Here is a 17,957-nt window from a genome sequence, read left to right on the forward strand (position 1 = left end):
GACCAGACAGATTATTGTCCAAGCCCTGGTTCTCACCAGGCTGGATTATGCTAGCTCCCTGTTTCTGGGTCTTAATCAGGCCGAGTTATCTCGTCTTCAGAGAGTTCAGAATGCGGCAGCTAGGATGCTTGTTGGCCTTCCGAAGTTTGTCTCGGCCCGTCGGACTATTCAGGATCTTCATTGGTTGCCGGTGGGGCAGAGAATTAAGTTTAAAGCTCTTTGCTTAACTTTTAAGATTCTCAAAGCAGCCTCCCCTCCCATCCTTGCACAGACTATCCAGCACTATGTTCCTGCCAGAGCTCTTCGCTCTGCTGGATCTAATCTGGCCATCGTGCCACGTTTCCAAAAATCTAGGATGGGCGGACGTTCTTTCTCAGTGTTGGCGGCTACTCTTTGGAATTCTCTGCCTGCCCCTCTGCGTTCCATCCCTGAGTTGCTTCCTTTTAGAAAGGCTCTTAAAACTTTCCTTTTCACCACAATTTAGGCCCATCTTTTTCATTTTTTCTGTCGTGTTGTGTTTACTATTCTCCAAAGTGCCGGGACGCCACTTTGCTGCGGCATCCGTGCGCTATATAAAATTATATAACATAACATAACATAACATCCCCGATTAGGACTGGCTGGTCTGTAATAAGATAGAGTGATAGGGCTGTCTAGGAATGTTGGTGAGAAAAGGAGACGTCTCACCCTCGGCCTGGTCGCTCCCACACCTCCCGCCTGCTCCTTACCTGCTGGACCTCCTGCTGCCGCCTGCCGCCTGAGCCACCACAGGGCCGCCGAGCGCCGCCCCAGCCGCCACAGGGCCGCCAAGCGCCGCCACCGAGCCCCCTGGTTCCCGCCGCTGCCCACGAGACCCCGCCCCCCGCCCGCCGATTGGTTCCCGCGCTCCCCGCCTCCCCGCAGACCCTCCCTCCCGGCTCCCCTCTTAAGGGGACCCTCTCCCCCGTCCCAGGTGTGACCACTGTGCCCTCGGCCTGGTCGCTCCCACACCTCCCGCCTGCTCCTTACCTGCTGGACCTCCTGCTGCCGCCTGCCGCCTGAGCCACCACAGGGCCGCCGAGCGCCGAGCGCCGCCCCAGCCGCCACAGGGCCGCCAAGCGCCGCCACCGAGCCCCCTGGTTCCCGCCGCTGCCCACGAGAAAGCCGCCCCCCCGCCCGCCGATTGGTTCCCGCGCTCCCCGCCTCCCCGCAGACCCTCCCTCCCGGCTCCCCTCTTAAGGGGACCCTCTCCCCCGTCCCAGGTGTGACCACTGTGCCCTCGGCCTGGTCGCTCCCACACCTCCCGCCTGCTCCTTACCTGCTGGACCTCCTGCTGCCGCCTGCCGCCTGAGCCACCACAGGGCCGCCGAGCGCCGCCCCAGCCGCCACAGGGCCGCCAAGCGCCGCCACCGAGCCCCCTGGTTCCCGCCGCTGCCCACGAGACCCCGCCCCCCCGCCCGCCGATTGGTTCCCGCGCTCCCCGCCTCCCCGCAGACCCTCCCTCCCGGCTCCCCTCTTAAGGGGACCCTCTCCCCCGTCCCAGGTGTGACCACTGTGCCCTCGGCCTGGTCGCTCCCACACCTCCCGCCTGCTCCTTACCTGCTGGACCTCCTGCTGCCGCCTGCCGCCTGAGCCACCACAGGGCCGCCGAGCGCCGCCCCAGCCGCCACAGGGCCGCCAAGCGCCGCCACCGAGCCCCCTGGTTCCCGCCGCTGCCCACGAGACCCCGCCCCCCGCCCGCCGATTGGTTCCCGCGCTCCCCGCCTCCCCGCAGACCCTCCCTCCCGGCTCCCCTCTTATGACGCCCCCAGAGCGACCGCGCAGCGGACGCGCGCAGCGGGAGCACCGAATGAGCGCCAAAGGTGCACCAAAGGTAAGCCCGTCTGCGCCCGTCCGCGCCTGGACCGCGCCCAGTGCCAGGACCCCTGGCCCCCGCAGACCCCAGCCCACCCGCCGGACTTACGATGCCGCCACCCTCAACGCACTCAACACCGGCCGAACCCCCGGGTGCTACCGAGCCACCCCGAGACGCACCCACGGACCCTTCAGCTGCCTCACCTGCAAGTTCACCTGCATCCGGACCTGCCCCGCACCAGCACCCGCCAAGCCGAACACCAGCAGCAACCACCTCAAGTGCATCCTGCTCAACACCCGCTCCGTCCACAGACACTCCGTTCAACTCTGGAACCTCCTCGACACCACAGCTCCTGACGTTGCCTTCCTCACGGAAACCTGGATGAACGCCTCCTCAGCGCCCGACATCGCCATCGCCGTCCCAGAGGGCTACAAGATCATCCGGAGAGACCGCGACAACCAGACTGGAGGCGGCATCGCCATCATCCACAGAGACACCATCCGTATCTCGACCAACGCCGACAATACCCTGACATCCGCCGAACACCTGCACTTCCAGATCCACACCGACCCCAAGACCACCCTCAGAGGCACCCTGATCTACCGACCCCCGGGACCACGCACTCAATTCAGCGAAGACATCGCCGACTTCATCAGCCCGCACGCCCTCCCCTCGGCCGACTACATCCTCCTCGGGGACATCAACTTCCACCTGGAGAACAACAACGACCGCAACACCACCACCCTGCTTGACAACCTCGCCACCCTCGGACTCAAGCAGCTGGTGACCACCCCCACCCACCTCGCCGGACACACACTCGACGCCATCTTCTCGTCCAGCAAAGACATCTCCTTCAGCCACGCCACTGGACTCCACTGGACGGACCACAGCTGCATCCACTTCACCTTCAAAAGAACCACGGTCCACCACCACCAGCAACAGGCCGCACGAAGAAGCTGGAACAAGATCACAGCCGAACAACTCACCACATCCCTGAGCCAGCACCCTCCCGCCAGCTCACCGAACCCCAGCCAAGCCGCCGACAACCTCACGAAATGGATCTCCACCTGCGCGGACGAGCTCGCCCCTCTGAGGACCCCACCCAGCAGACCCGGAAGCAAGAAGGCCCCTTGGTTCACCGACGAACTCAAGAGCTCCAAGAAGAACTGCCGAGCCCTCGAGAAAGCATGGAGAAGAGACCCAACGCCGGACAACATGACTACCCTCAAGCTCGCCACCCGAAGGCACCATCAACTGATCCACGCCACCAAGAAAACAGCATTCAAGGACCGGTTGGACAACAACGCACACAACAGCAAGGAACTCTTCAACATCGTCAGAGAGCTCTCCAACCCCAATGCCGGAACCAACGACATCACCCCATCGCAAGACCTCTGCAACTCCCTCGCCTCCTACTTCCACAACAAGATCGCTGACATACACAACAGCTTCAGAACACAACCAACGCTCCCCACGACCAAACCAACGCCCCCCACCGCCACCCTCAACGCCTGGACACCGATCAACCTCGAAGACACCATCAGCACGATGAACTCCATCCACTCCGGTTCCCCAACCGACCCCTGCCCTCACCACATCTTCAACAAGGCCGACGCTGTCATCGCACCCCACCTGCGGGACATCATCAACACCTCCCTCAACACCGCCACCTTCCCTGAGAGCTGGAAGCACGCCGAACTCAGCGCTCTACTAAAGAAACCAACGGCGGACCCCACCGAACTCAAGAACTACCGCCCCATCTCGCTCCTCCCGTTTCCAGCCAAAGTCATCGAGAAGACCATCAACAAGCAACTGGCAGCCTTCCTCGAGACGACTGGTTCCCTCGACCCTTCCCAGTCAGGCTTCCGGGCCAACCACAGCACCGAGACCGCCCTCATCGCTGCCACAGACGACATCCGAACCCTGCTGGACAACGGAGAAACAGCGGCCCTCATCCTCCTGGACCTCTCCGCGGCATTCGACACTGTCTGCCACCGCACCCTAGTGCAGCGCCTCAGCAACGTCGGGATCAAGGAGAAGGCACTGGAATGGATCATCTCCTTCCTCACCGGAAGGACACAGAGAGTCCGCCTGCCCCCGTTCAGATCAGAAGCCACGGAAGTCACCTGCGGCGTCCCTCAGGGCTCCTCGCTCAGCCCCACCCTCTTCAATGTCTACATGAGCCCCCTTGCGGCCATCGCACACCAACACAACCTGAACATCATCTCCTACGCCGATGACACCCAGCTGATCCTCTCCCTGACCAACGACCCCGCCACCGCCAGAGCCAACCTACACGAAGGGATGAAAAACGTGGCCGAGTGGATGACGACCAGCCGCCTGAAACTGAACACAGACAAGACGGAAGTCCTCATCCTGGGCTCCTCACCCTCCGCCTGGGACGACTCCTGGTGGCCCCCTGCCCTGGGCAACGCACCCAAACCGACAGACCACGCACGCAACCTGGGCTTCATCCTGGACTCCTCCCTCTCCATGACCAGACAAGTCAACGCCGTCTCCTCGTCCTGTTTCAACATCCTGCGCATGCTACGTAAGATCTTCCGGTGGATCCCCACCGAGACCAGGAAAACAGTCACCCAGGCCCTCGTCACCAGTCGACTGGACTACGGCAACGCCCTCTACGCCGGTACCACCGCCAAGCTCCAGAAGAGACTCCAGCGGATCCAGAACGCCTCGGCGAGACTCATCCTCGACGTCCCCAGACGAACTCACATCTCCAGACACCTGAGAGACCTGCACTGGCTCCCGATCAACAAAAGAATCACCTTCCGGCTCCTCACCCACACACACAAAGCCCTACACAACCAAGGCCCGACCTACCTCAACAGCCGCCTCAACTTCTACGCTCCCAAACGCCACCTCCGCTCGACCAGTCTCGACCTCGCAGCCGTCCCCCGCATCCACAGAGCGACAACAGGAGGTAGATCCTTCTCCCACCTGGCCGCCAAGACTTGGAACGCCCTCCCCACCGAACTACGCCTGACCCAAGACCACCTCTCCTTCAGGAAGAAGCTCAAGACCTGGTTGTTCGAGCAGTAGCGGACCCCCCCCCCCTAGCGCCTTGAGACCCTCCGGGTGAGTAGTGCGCTTTATAAATGCCTATGATTGATTGATTGATTGATTGATTCATAGCTCCCCCAATGGTATCTGGACCATTAATAGACGGGGCTGAAGGCCAAGACTAGCCATTGCCACTGAGCCGGAACTCTTTGCCGTAGAAACGAGAATGTGAGCTAAGCCTACCCTGAGAAATGCAGCAAAAAAGGGTGAGATCTCAGAACACATTCACAATGTAAAGCACACCAATCAATGCTTCAATAGAAGTATTGCGAAACAATAACACGTACTGGCATAGACCACTCGTGGTCAGACAAAACACTTCTAGAGATAAGTGAGCCCTCTGGGACTATCTAATGTAGAAGCCATAGAGGAGGAAGGGTAAACAAATGCATCTACAACGACTAAGAGAAGGGACGCAAGGAAAGGAGCAGCAACGCAAGTATAAACGTATGCCCTCTTAAGCAAGTCAGCATGTAATGACTTGCAGTATATACACATATATAGACAGATATATATATATATGTATGAATAGACACACACACACATATACATACACACACACATACACACACACACATATATATGTATATCAAGCTGAACAAAGGGCAACACACGAAAGGCCTATACAGATAACTAGTTCCCATCCCAATAAAAAGAATATCAGGCAGAAAAGGGACCTGGCTGAAGTATCGGATAAAAGAGAGAGTAAATAGTTGTGTAAAGACTAAGCGCCACGAAGTGGAGTTCTGAGAACAAAAGATCAGTATGAAAACTTAAGTAACAGAAGGAGCTGCAGTGCATAAAACCACAAGTGTTGAGGCCCGGAAAAAATGTCTTGACAGGTGAAAGGACCCATAAAATAACCGGAAAGTATATTTAAGCACAGCAAAAAATCTTTATTATGCCACAACTATGCAGGCGAAAAGACCCCTTATCTTCCAATGGAAGATAAGAGAGAAAAAATCCACAAGTAAAAGAAATCTCCAAATAAAGAATAAGTAGTATTACTAACACCAAGGGTTGGAACCTTATCATGGCCCGTGAGGATTGAGAGAAACTCTCAGGAAAACAATCCGAAAGGATTGCCAAACCTCCTTAAGAACCCAAGAGAGATGGTAGTCATGGAACACATGTTTGAGAAGAAAAACGCAAGATAAAAAACAGCCATGAACCCTGAAAAAGGGTAGAAGGTGACATGTGAAGATTAACCAGTTCGGTAACTAAGTGTTGTGGTTGGTATCTGAACTGCCATACAAGTTGTTTCTGTAGGAACAAAGGTACAAGGCATTGCCCAAAAGCGAAAACCAAATAACAGATTCTCACAGGGTAGAAGCAGATTAAAGAAAGCAAAAACAGTGGCACAGGAAAGGAATGGTTGGAAGAGTAATCCACCCATAGCCAAGATACGGACAAAATAGTCCAACAAAGAATCTTGAGAAAAAGAAAAGTGTCAGGAGCCCTTCTTGCCAATGCATAGCGAAAACTAGCACAAAAGAAGTGGCAACATCCTGAAAAACAACCTAAGAGGGAGCACTGCCTAGGCCAGGAGTGGACAATATACAGTAGGCCAAGGACTATGCCCGACTCCTGTGTATGCTAGAGAAAGAAGGAAGCCAGATTGAGTGTAAGGGAAAAACCCATGGTGAGGAGCAAAACGCTCGATAAAACAGGGAGGGGCGGAGGCAAAGGTGCAAGGCAGAAACCCCCTGTCTGATCTCACCAAAAGCACATAAACTGAAGTCCCCTATAAGGGGTACTAAAGTGCCAGAAACATATGTAGGAATGCGTATAAGGCATACAGAAGATGTTTCCTGGCAAAATACCCTATAAAGAATTAGAATTTGGATAGAAAAAACATCTTTGGAAAAGAAGAAGAATACCTTGCATCAACAGGCAGTGAAGCCCATAGGGCCACAAAGTCATATACATCCCAGATTACGGGGACCATAACGTGTCATTGACAGTTTAAGAAGTAATAAAAAATACCTGCAGAAGGCAGGAGCACCACACCGGTTGCCACCCGTAGTGGAGATTGAAAAGAAAAAAGCCAATGGGCACTGCCCTAGAAAGGCTCACATGTGAAAGAAATCAAGAAGATCACCCCCTGTGCAAGCCTAGTACGGGAGGAATAAGAAAGGCAGACTATTAGACCCAGCGGTTTTGGGCTGGCTAAGATGCATTGAAGCTAGTCTTCCTGTTGACTAGACAGTCGGAAAAACCTAACAAGATAAGAAGCAATTAATTAGTTTCGTCCATCTAGATTAGACCTCCAGGCGCTCGACGGCACCTGCACTAGTGTGGGATCGATATCTCCGTGCGTGGACAAAAGATTGCGGCCCAGAAAGCTGGTACGCTTTCAGGTTGGGAGGAATGTTGCCTGCCAAGCCGCCTGCCACAATGCACCAACCAGGCGATCACCCCCAAACTGCAGCAGTGTGCGACACAGTGTACCCCAGTTCTACACCCCGAGTTTGTTCAAGTTTATATTAATGCTGGTATATCACCACCCCTACGATATAGTGCTAGCAGATAGAGCACGCCTCACATCCCAGCGTACACCAAAGGCTGCCTCGCGTGGGTGCTGACACTACCCCACCACTTATCCCTTAGACCCATCATCGACTCTGAGGCAACGCGGGAGATTATAGACCACGATGTTACCTACCCTCATGCCAAGATGTAAAATGAATGTGAGATTTTTCGTGTCTACCAATGCCATTGATACTATTGTGATGTACGTGAATACAGAAAATGGCAATAAAAATATTAATAATAATAAAAAAAAAAGGTTTGGAGAAATGATTTCTCCCCAAGCGCAGGTATGACCTGCTGTAGACTCCCGACAGTCAGATATAGAAGCCTACATGGCACATGAAACCCCTCAGGTCTCGTCATGGTGTTTTCTAAACAAAGCACTCTGAGGCATGGGTCCAGGGAGAGGGAGCCAACAACCTCGGACAGAGGCCTCGATGTCAGGCACAGTCGTCCTCCCGATCTGGAGACCATAGACTGTCTCAGCGCAGGTTCCCCCAACATCACTCGGACACCACACGCTCTTGAGAGCACGCGAGCAAAGGCCCCCTGATTACAAGCATGGGTCCCTCGGACTCTGCAAGCTTTCCCGGCACTCCTCAAACTCCTCACATGCCGGCACCTCAGATGGCTGCTGATCTTGCACACACACTCCTCTTGCACAGCGAGATGATGGTGGATGTCAGGAAGGTCCTTGTCCCAACCATGAGTACTCCCTCCTGTCTCCTCTGCACCCAGTGCTATCCTTACAATCCTGTGGAGACCTTTAGATCCTTTGTGTCCCCGGGATCTCGTGGGCAGGAGGCCAGCTCACCTGCCCTTGGAGAGTACTTCGAGACTCAGGCCATGACAGTTGGCACTTAGCTGCAGGGCAGCAACATTCAGGCAAAATTCACCAAGTGATAGTCCCTTCCTTGGAGCACAACAAGCTCCAGTCCACCACAAGTCTGCAGATAGTCCAGTTGTAGTTGCTCCTGACCTAATGATTCCTCGTGTCAACGTCCCAGAATTGAACAGGTTAAGTATTCTTGAAGATATAATCAGTTCAAAAGGCGACTTTCGAAAAGTGCACAGACCTTTTCTAAATTTTGTCCTGTCTGCCATCCTACCCTGGGAGGTTTTATCACAGTTTTTAGTGGGGGATCCTGCCCATAGGAATGCAGGTGCCAATTCCACTCCCATGAAACCATCCTAGAAAGGTCCCTCAGAGTCAGAGGTCTGCAGTTTCATGTGAATCCCTCGTCTATGGCCCCCTATCAGGAATGCACAGATGTAGCTGCCACAACGAGTACCCAGTTGTGAATTACAAGACAGGCACAAGCTGCATGTCACTGGTATAGGTCTTACCCCATGGCAATGGACGTACAGCAAACTTGGACCAGCCAATTATATTTACACAGATCAACAGTATGTATATGAAGAGCACAGTGCTTTGACAATGCATGGCAGTGCGAAATGCGCTCAGGTCCTAAGGCTAGCATCCAGAGCAACGGAAAGCTGGGAATGAGAAAAGCAAAATGTCGAGGTGAAGCACCCTAGAAAGGGCCATTTCCAACACAGACAGTATAGAAGAACAGAGTTTAGATACTGTTTCACCCAGACTGTCCTTAAAACGCTCTAGGGCGGAATCGGCATGAGCACCAAACAGATGTACCCCAACAAAAGGCATGTCCACGAAGGTGGATTGAAAAAGCCTCTGAAAATCAGAGATGCGTAGCTAAGTACGACGGCGGAGTGCCAATGAAAGAGCCATGGCTTGCCCGACAGAATCTGTGGAATCCATGACACATCTACTCAGCAATTTAGCTGCTTGTTGGCAATCATAAAGTATCTGGGTAAGATTGTTCCGGGTCTCAACCAGACGCCAGGGGAGCAGGCGCGAGACCAAATCCCAAAATATGAGAGAAAGTCAGCTCAGAACACAAGCAGTATTAAGTGACCGCAAGGGTGAACTAGTGGCAGAAAACATATGCTGACCACAAGTATCGAGACTCCTGGACTCCCTGTACGGAGGGATGTTAGAAAGAGCATTAACGTCAGGGGAGCCTGTAGAAGCCTGTACCACAAAGCTGATTGGAATACGCTGCCGGAGTAGGCAGGCCGGGTCTCCAGGGGTCGGATGATGTCTATGTGCTACCTTTTCCGCTTATTGCCAGACTTAAAATCTAGTATGGGCTGGATTTGTAAATCATCGATTTCATCCCTTATTGGGAGGAATTATTTGTCACAAAGGACTTCCTTATAACCCGCACCGTATTGGTGCAAAAAAGATCCAGGAGATTACCTTGAGTGTTTGTGGAGAGACAAAATCCTTCAAGGGAAAATGCGGAGTCAGAGGAGGAGTATAACCACCCTGAGATACTTGTGGCGCCAAATGTACCTTTTTTAATAAGATACATGGAAGACTGAATTGACACCAACGTTGGAGGTGGAGGGAGATTAAGTGGCCTTAAGGGGCTCTCTACTGGGTTCTCAGCTAGAAAGATAAAAAACTGGAATCTCTAACAGCTGCAGAGATGACTTAGCACCTGGTGTTAAGCTTTGCATATTTTTAGGTCTTTCCGGTAAGAATGTGGATGTTGAAGATCTCAACATCGATCTGGGCGATGTTGAGAAGTGGCATGACAGTGAAGGTTGTATCGCTTGTTAATGCTGAGGCATCGTCAAGTCAATTGTCTATAACAACAGTGAAGGAGACGCTTTAATGCACCTGTAGTTCTTCAAAGGCAATGCTGTAGAGTGCTTAAAAGGCTTTAACGTTAAAGACTTAGATGAACGATGATAGTGACAATGTCTTGTGATCAACATTGAGGTGGTCTTTGAAGGCAAGCATATCAGTGGTGAAGCTTTAGACGGCGATCGGGTGTGATGATGACGTCAATAACACCATTGGCAATGTTGTTTTGTTGCCTTTTCCTGACCTACTGTCCCTGGATCTCCTTTTGCAGGAGTCCTTTGGGGTTATTGCCATCATCTCAGTGGAAAGAGTGTGTTCCCAGAAAGTTTTGTTTAGGGGTCATCTTTTTCTCCTTGCCCTTACATCTTGAAGCTCTTCTCAGTTTTGTTTCCCTCCTCTACTTTTCAGGTCTGACTTTTTTGAGAAAAAGCCACAGTTCTTAATGGAATGAGAGGAGGAAAGACACCCCATACACACTCTGTGGGTGTCGGAAGCAGCATTCTTTTTCTAACAAGACGGGCATTTGTCAGGAAAAGCCTGCAGAAAAAAGGGAGAAAAATAACTTTGCTCGCTTGTCAGATAATAAAGACCTTTAGTTAAAGCAGAAAAAATAAATCTTGTGAGCATTTTCTCTAAACAAACAGGGGTGAAAAACTTAACGCGTTACAGGATAATTTACACATGAGCCAGAAAGAAGAACAGTCTCTGGGAGGCAACTGCCAGTACAAGGAATCATGGATAGTGCAAGCTCTTATACTCTCACAGGGACTGGACAGTATACTTAATTAACTCCTAATGTAAGCCGGTTGGGTATCACTTTCACTCACTATTTACCTATTTAACATGTGCTTTAGGTATTGTAACATAGCTTTGAAAAAGTATTTTGGGAATATTCTCTAAAATTTGAAAAATCTTGCCTTTGTTATGCTTCTTCAAGGTGTTACATAACATATGGAAATGCTGGACTTTTCACTTTATCAATTGCTGAATAGACGTACAAACTGATATGACGTGTCTGGGGTCCACGCACGCAGAGGGAGATTCTAACAGTTTAGCCATCAATGAAGAGCCTATGATGCAGATTGATGATGCTTTGACAAAACGTGTTCCTAAATACCAAATGCAATTGAAACAGCTAATGTGTCTGTTTGATGAGCATCCCTTCTATTCTTCACATAGTGTATTTTATCTAGCTCCAACGAGCAGATGGGCTCAAGCTTAAACTTGCAAAAGTTCTCCACAGATTTGCCACTTTGGGCCTCCGCAAAAAAGCCTTGTGTTTGAAAACGGTGTTTGATCTCAAATATGAAAATATGGAAGTATTAAGCTAGCGCACTTTTTTAAATTAAATTAAATTACTTATTTTCAGAATCTATTCAATGCGAACTCTGTGTTGAGGGATGTTGGATTGCTTAGCAGAAATGCAGACAAATACAATACGGAGATAGTCATAAACTACCACAGGGATAGTTATATAACTATTTAATAACTCAAGCACTGGTCCTAATATTCATATAAGTGATAAAGGTGATAAAAGTATGAAATGTGATAAAGGTCTGTAATATAGACAGAGAAAGAGGAGCTGCTGGGGTGAGGAAGAAACACTGAGAGGAGAAGATAAGTAAGATAGCATTGTGTATAAGTGAACAGTTCAAAGGTGATTAAAACATTTAAATAGAAAAGATTGCAAGATAGTGCCTTGTATTAGGAAACACATTGTCAAGCCTCCTTCTGGACATGGAACCCAAGAATACACTACAGGACCAGACCTTCATTGGCTTGCCCCTCGAAGACACCCAATTGATGGACGGCATGCAGAACAAATCAAAACATTCACCCCCAGTCAAAAGATCTCCCTGGACCGGAAACAACCATCCTAGGACCGGTTTCGGGGTTTCACTCCTCTTCAGCCAGGACAGCTTGATTCCAGTGGCATGATTCCAGTGGCAAAGTGAGCCCGGGACCCACATCTGGGCATACCCGGCACACTTAGGGCGAGATAGCAAAAGACACACAATTGATGGACGGAATGCATAACAAATCAAAATATTCACCCCCAGTCAAGAGATCTGGGTTAAATCCATCATTCTTTTGCTCACCATGTCAGCCCAGTTTAGACCTGGCCATATGTAAATCAGTCTTGACCCTGTGCCTCATGGGAACAGTCCAGCCCGAACTGCCAAACCTGGTTCCCCCTGGACCAGAAACAAGCATCCTAGCACCTCCCAATGCAGTAGTAGCTGCGGTTGCCCGAGTGGAATGAGCATGCAGCCCCACCGGAGGCTCCTTTTTAGCCAGAGAATAACAGGCTTTTATACACAGGACGACCCAGAGGGAGATAGTCCTCTTGTGTACAGCCCGGCCTGTCTTGGCGCACACGTAGCTAACAAAGGGCTGGTCATACTAGAGTGCACGTTTTGGGTCCAGACGGTGGAGCCTCTCTTCCTTTCTGGAAGGGTGCAGAGGCGGAAAGAAAGTGGGCAAGGTGATAGTTTGCCTGATATGGAAGGCAGTAACAAACTTTGCCAAAAACGAAGGACGAGTGCAGAGCACAACCTTGTCCGGATGAACAGACAGAAAAGGAGGTTTACAGGAAAGAGCCTGGAGCTCACTCACGCGCCTAGCGGAGGTGACGGCAACCAGGAAAGCAGTCTTTAAAGTTAGTAAACGAAGAGGACAGTTGTGAAGCGGCTCAAAGGGAGCACACATCAAATAGGTAAGAACCAGATTCAAGTCCCACTGTGGCATCACAAAAGCAATAGGAGGAAAAAGGTGAGTAATGCCTTTGAGAAATCGATTTACAACAGGGGACTTGAAAAGAGAGGGCTGATCAGGGAGCCTGAGAAAGGCTGAAATTGCAGAAAGGTAGCCCTTAATAGTGCCCAGAGCAGAGCCCGGCTGGGCCAAAGAAAGAAGGAACAAAAGGACTTCTGAAAGAGGGGCAGAAAGGGGATCCACAGCCTTTGCTGTGCACCATGCCACAAACTCGTTCCGCCTGCAGGCGTGTACCGATTTAGTGGAGGGACGCCAGGCTGCCAGAATGACATCACAGACTTCAGGAGGCAAGTCAAATGGAATCAACTGCCGCCGCTCAATCTCCACGCAAGGAGGTGGAGACTGGACAGGTTTGGGTGGAGGACCGTCCCCTGCTGCAGCGACAGAAGATCCTCCCGAAGAGGCAGTCGGATCAGGGGATCCACGCTCATACTGAGTAGCTCGGGATACTAAACTCTTCGAACCCAGTTCAGGGCCACAAGAATGACTTGGGCCCCGTCGCGCCTGATCCTCTTCAACACTCTGTATAGAAGTGGTATAGGCGGAAAGGCGTACAATAGACCGCAACTCCACTCGTGACGAAAAGCGTCGCCGAGCGAGTGCCGCCTTGGAAATTCCAACACACAGAACTGCTGACATTGCGCGTTCTCTTCGGTGGCGAATAGATCTAACCGAAGCTCTCCCCACTGTTGAAAGAGACCTTGCACCACCTCAGAGTGAAGACGCCATTCGTGATCCGTCATGCACCTGCGGCTAAGTTTGTCCGCCCTGGCATTCAAAGAACCTGCCAAGTGTTGAACCACCAGGAAAATGCCCTGGTGTTCCAGCCATGGCCAGAGGTGCAGAGCCTCTTGACATAGGGTTCACGACCCTACCCCGCCTTGCTTGTTGCAGTACCACATGGCGGTGGTGTTGTCTGTAAACACCTGCACTACTTTACCCTTGACAGCAGTGAGGAATGCCTTCAGTGCAAGTAGTATCGTCCGGAACTCCAGAAGGTTGATATGAAGCCTGGACTCCACCGGAGACCAGAGGCCTCGGATCTACGCCTCTCCCATGTGGCCGCCCCATCCCAGAAGGGACGCATCCGTCACCACTGTGTGCTACGGCTGGGGAAGGAAGAGAGATCTGCCGCTGATCCAATTCTGGTTCATGAGCCACCACTGCAATTGTCGTGCAGTGCCCTCCGAGATCGGGACGTACTCGGACAGGTTCCCCTGATGCTGCGCCCACTGGAACTTCAGGTCCCGCTGCAGAGCCCGCATATGCCATCTGGCATGATTGGTCAGCAGGATGCAGGAGGCCATGAGGCCCAGCAGCCTTAAGGTCACCCTGACCGAAACCCAGGACAAGGGCTGAAAGATCGGAATCATAGGCTGAATGTCACGGACTCGCTGTTTGGGAGGATAAACCCGAAACTGCGCCGTGTCCAGAACCGCTCCGATTAAGAGGAGCTTCTGAGAGGGAATCAGGTGCGACTTTGGCACGTTGATGGAGAACCCCAGCAAATGCAGGAGGTCGGCTAGAGTCTGGAGGTGGGAGAGGACTGCCTGGGGCGAGCCTGCCTTCAACATCCAGTCGTCGAGATAGGGGAAGACTGAAACCCCTGATCTGCACAGATGAGCTGCGACCATCGCCATCACTTTCATGAACCCCCGAGGGCCGCTGGTAAAGCCAAAAGGGAGCGGGGTGAACTGAAAGTGCTCGTGGCCTACCGTGAACCGCAGGTAACGCCGGTCGGCCGGCAGGACGGGGATATGAAAGTAAGCGTGCTGCAAGTCCAACACTACCATCCAGTCTTGCGGGTATAGGACAGACAAGACCTGAGCAAGTGTGAGCATCTTGAACTTCTCCTTCCGGAGGAAGCGATTGATGTTCCGAAGGTCCAAGATGGGACGCAGGCCCTTGTTCTTCTTTGGAACCAGGAAGTAGTGGGAATAACAACCACGACCTACTTCTGCTGGAGAAGTGCCAAGTGATCCCCTGACATGTGGTGGTACTGATGTAGTATGGCTGGAGGGGTAGTCTCGAAGGGGAGGGAGTAGCCCCTTCGGACTATCTGTAAAAACCACTGTCCGAAGTGATGGTACGCCAGTGGGGGAGGTGATGGCGAAGCCTGCCACCCACCGGCGTCTGATGGACCTGAAAGGTCAGACTAGGAAAGTTTGGAGGCAGTGGTGGAGGTGGACTGACCCGGCCGCTGGCCCCCCGAACTGCAGCGGCGGTTCCCACGGCCGCACGTCGACTGTTGCGCCAGCCTGTGGCTCTGTTGCGAATGCGGTGGGTTGCCCCTTCCGTGAGCACAAAAGCAGCGAAAAGCAAAAGGCTGAGGAGGCCGCGTGGCCGAAAGGCCCAAGGACTTGGCTGTAGCCCGTGAGTCCTTAAATCGCTCAAAAGCACTGTCTGCCTTGTTGCCAAAGAGGCAAATGACATCAAAGGGCATGTCCATCAAGGTGTTCTGGACATCCCCCGAAAAGCCAGTTGTCCTCAGCCAGGTGTGGCGGTAGAGCGCCACTGTCGTGGAAATCGCCCTGCCCAGCGAGTCGGCAGTGTCAAGGCCACAACGGATCGTGAACTTGGCTGCATCTCTCCCCTCAGCAATAGCCTGAGAGATTATGGTCCGGACACTGGGGCAGCAACTGCGCAACCGTATCCCACAGAGAGTGAGAATAAAGGCCCAAGAGGCATGCGCTGTTCACAGACCGCGGCCCTAGACTAGCGGAAGAAAAAAACCTTCTTCCCGAACTGCTCCAGTCTCTTGAGAAAAACTAGCACCCTCCTCCGTAGCCAAGGTAGGAGGAGACAGCATGCCAAGGTCTGGAGGGGTGTCCAGACCACTGGCATCCCCCAACTCCTCTGCCCAGTCCGGGTCATACTCGCACTGAGCTGCAAGAGGGTCCTCAGACCCCTCCCAGTCCTCCCCTTCCACCTCATGCTGTTCCACAGGCCCAAAAGGAGGAGGATGGATATAGAGAAAGAAACTCCCAAACGGCGTTGATCGACACCCTTCCGGCACATATCCACTTCGGGGCTGGGCGATATCAAATGTGGTGCCAGTGGGGTCGACGTCGGTGGAGGTGTCACGAGGTCAACCAGTGTCAACCGGGATCCACGGGAGTCCTGCAGTGCCGAGGCCGGAGCCAAAGACAACGTCGGGGCTTGAGCCACTGGCGTCAAAGGGCGAGGACTCCCAGTCGGGCCCGCGGGGCCCAAAGGCACTCCGGAGGGGCCCGACAGCCCAAAGAGGCGAGCCATAGTGGACAGGAATTCCTGTACCTGGGCCGGTGTCGCCGACGAACCCGGGAATGGCGGGTAGGCCAACAGTGACTGCGTATACTCCGCAGGAGCCGTGGGGGTGGCACCACCCTCACCCTCAGCCACGCCCCGCAATCGGCGAGGGGAAGTCGGAGAACAATGTTGTTTCTTCGACTTCTTTTGGCGCTTCGCCTTACCTGACCCCGAGTGCGAAGACTTCGATCCCGAAGATTTTCAATGGTGGTGGCTCCGCGACTGGTCCCTCGACCTCCCTTGGGACCAGGACCTTGAACGCGCAGGCTTCAAGCAACTTTCGGGACTGCTCCCACAAAGTCTTCAGCGCCATGGCCCGGCAGTCGGGGCATGACTTGGGGTCATGGTCGCGCTTCAGGCAGAAGAGACACACGCGGTGTGGGTTTGTCACCAACATCATTCAATGACAGTCCCCACAAGACTGAAACCCGGGCATTCCTATCGGCACCAGGAGTCGATCGACTCGAAAAAGGATGAGACAAAAAATCCCCAAAAAACCCAGTCAAAAAATGACTGGGGGTACCGCTCTCTCCGGATCTGCGCTTGCTGGCATTGAAAAAGAAAGAACTGACACCAGCGCATGTGGGTGGCGTCTAAGTAGCTGCCGTGACGTCATCCTGGCGACCACGATGCCAACGACAGACACCGGAGCCGCACAACGCCACCTACCGATGAGCAGGGGTACTGCTGACGAAAACTTTCCCGATCCAGTCTGACGCCTGGGGGTAATTCTAAGGTAAGGAATCTATCACTACGTGTTTCTTTCAGATAAAGCACCTATCCCTCTAACTAAAAATAATTTGCTGAAATGTGCTGGGAGCCCCAAAATGTACCTAACACTGGCCATGGACAAAATGGAAAAGGGACTGAATCAGGTGATCAATGACACTGAGACAGAATTCAAGCAATACCTCTGACAATCTCACATAAACAAAACCGAAATTAACATTTCAATAGGGTGATCATAACAGACTAAATCAAAAAGTCCAGTTTCTTGAAAACAAACGTGAAGATCTAGAAAACTGGTCTTGGGAGGAGAATATCAGTTTCCTGCATTTCATGATGATACAAATTGTTTGGCGTAGGGGAAAAACAGAGGTTTGGGTTGTCAATATTCTATTGCAAAAACTACAAATCATAGTCACATAGAGGTTTCCAGGGTCTTACCAAGGGTTGCGTTACAGATGAAATCTTTAAGTAACAAGGTCTAAATGGTTCATTGTACTTCTTTAAATGTTAAAGGGTTGAATGACTCAAACAGAACGATCCTGCTGCATCCCTGGGGTTTGGTCTGCAAGGTGAATTTTAAAGCACTAACAATGGACGATCAAGCTAACAAACTAGTGGCCACATGCTTTGACATTCTTAGAATGATTCAGACGATCATAGGGCTTATACCGGAACAACTAAAAAGAATTGTGATTCAATCCCTGGGGGTGCCCCGCCTTGAGTATGGCAATTCTCTCTATTTGGGCTCACCAAAATATGTCACAAATAGACTGCAGGTCGCACAAAATGCAACGACCAGGCTACGGCTCAAAATCCCATGGACCAGGCTACGGCTCAAAATCCCATGACATGAATAAGTAAAAGCGCCCCTGAAATGGCTCTACTGGCTGTCCATTTATGCTAGGATTAAGTTTAAATCCCTCTGCCTAGCTCAAAAAGCAATGAATGGTAGGGGCCCTTGGAAAATCAGAGACCTCATCTCCCCATATATTCCGACAAGATGTCTTAGGTCTGCACAAGACCATCTTATGAGAACCTCAA

At 52.2% G+C, this 17,957-nt stretch overlaps 1 protein-coding gene across 12 annotated transcripts in view; it reads right to left on the reverse strand.

The window, feature by feature from the left end:
- Window positions 1-17,957, reverse strand: part of PATJ (PATJ crumbs cell polarity complex component) — a 1,359,209-nt gene that overhangs the window by 645,612 nt on the left and 695,640 nt on the right. The window lies entirely within an intron of this gene.

This window comes from Triturus cristatus, chromosome 4_2 (assembly GCF_964204655.1).
Source record: "Triturus cristatus chromosome 4_2, aTriCri1.1, whole genome shotgun sequence".
In the NCBI taxonomy this organism is placed as follows: Eukaryota; Metazoa; Chordata; class Amphibia; order Caudata; family Salamandridae; genus Triturus; species Triturus cristatus.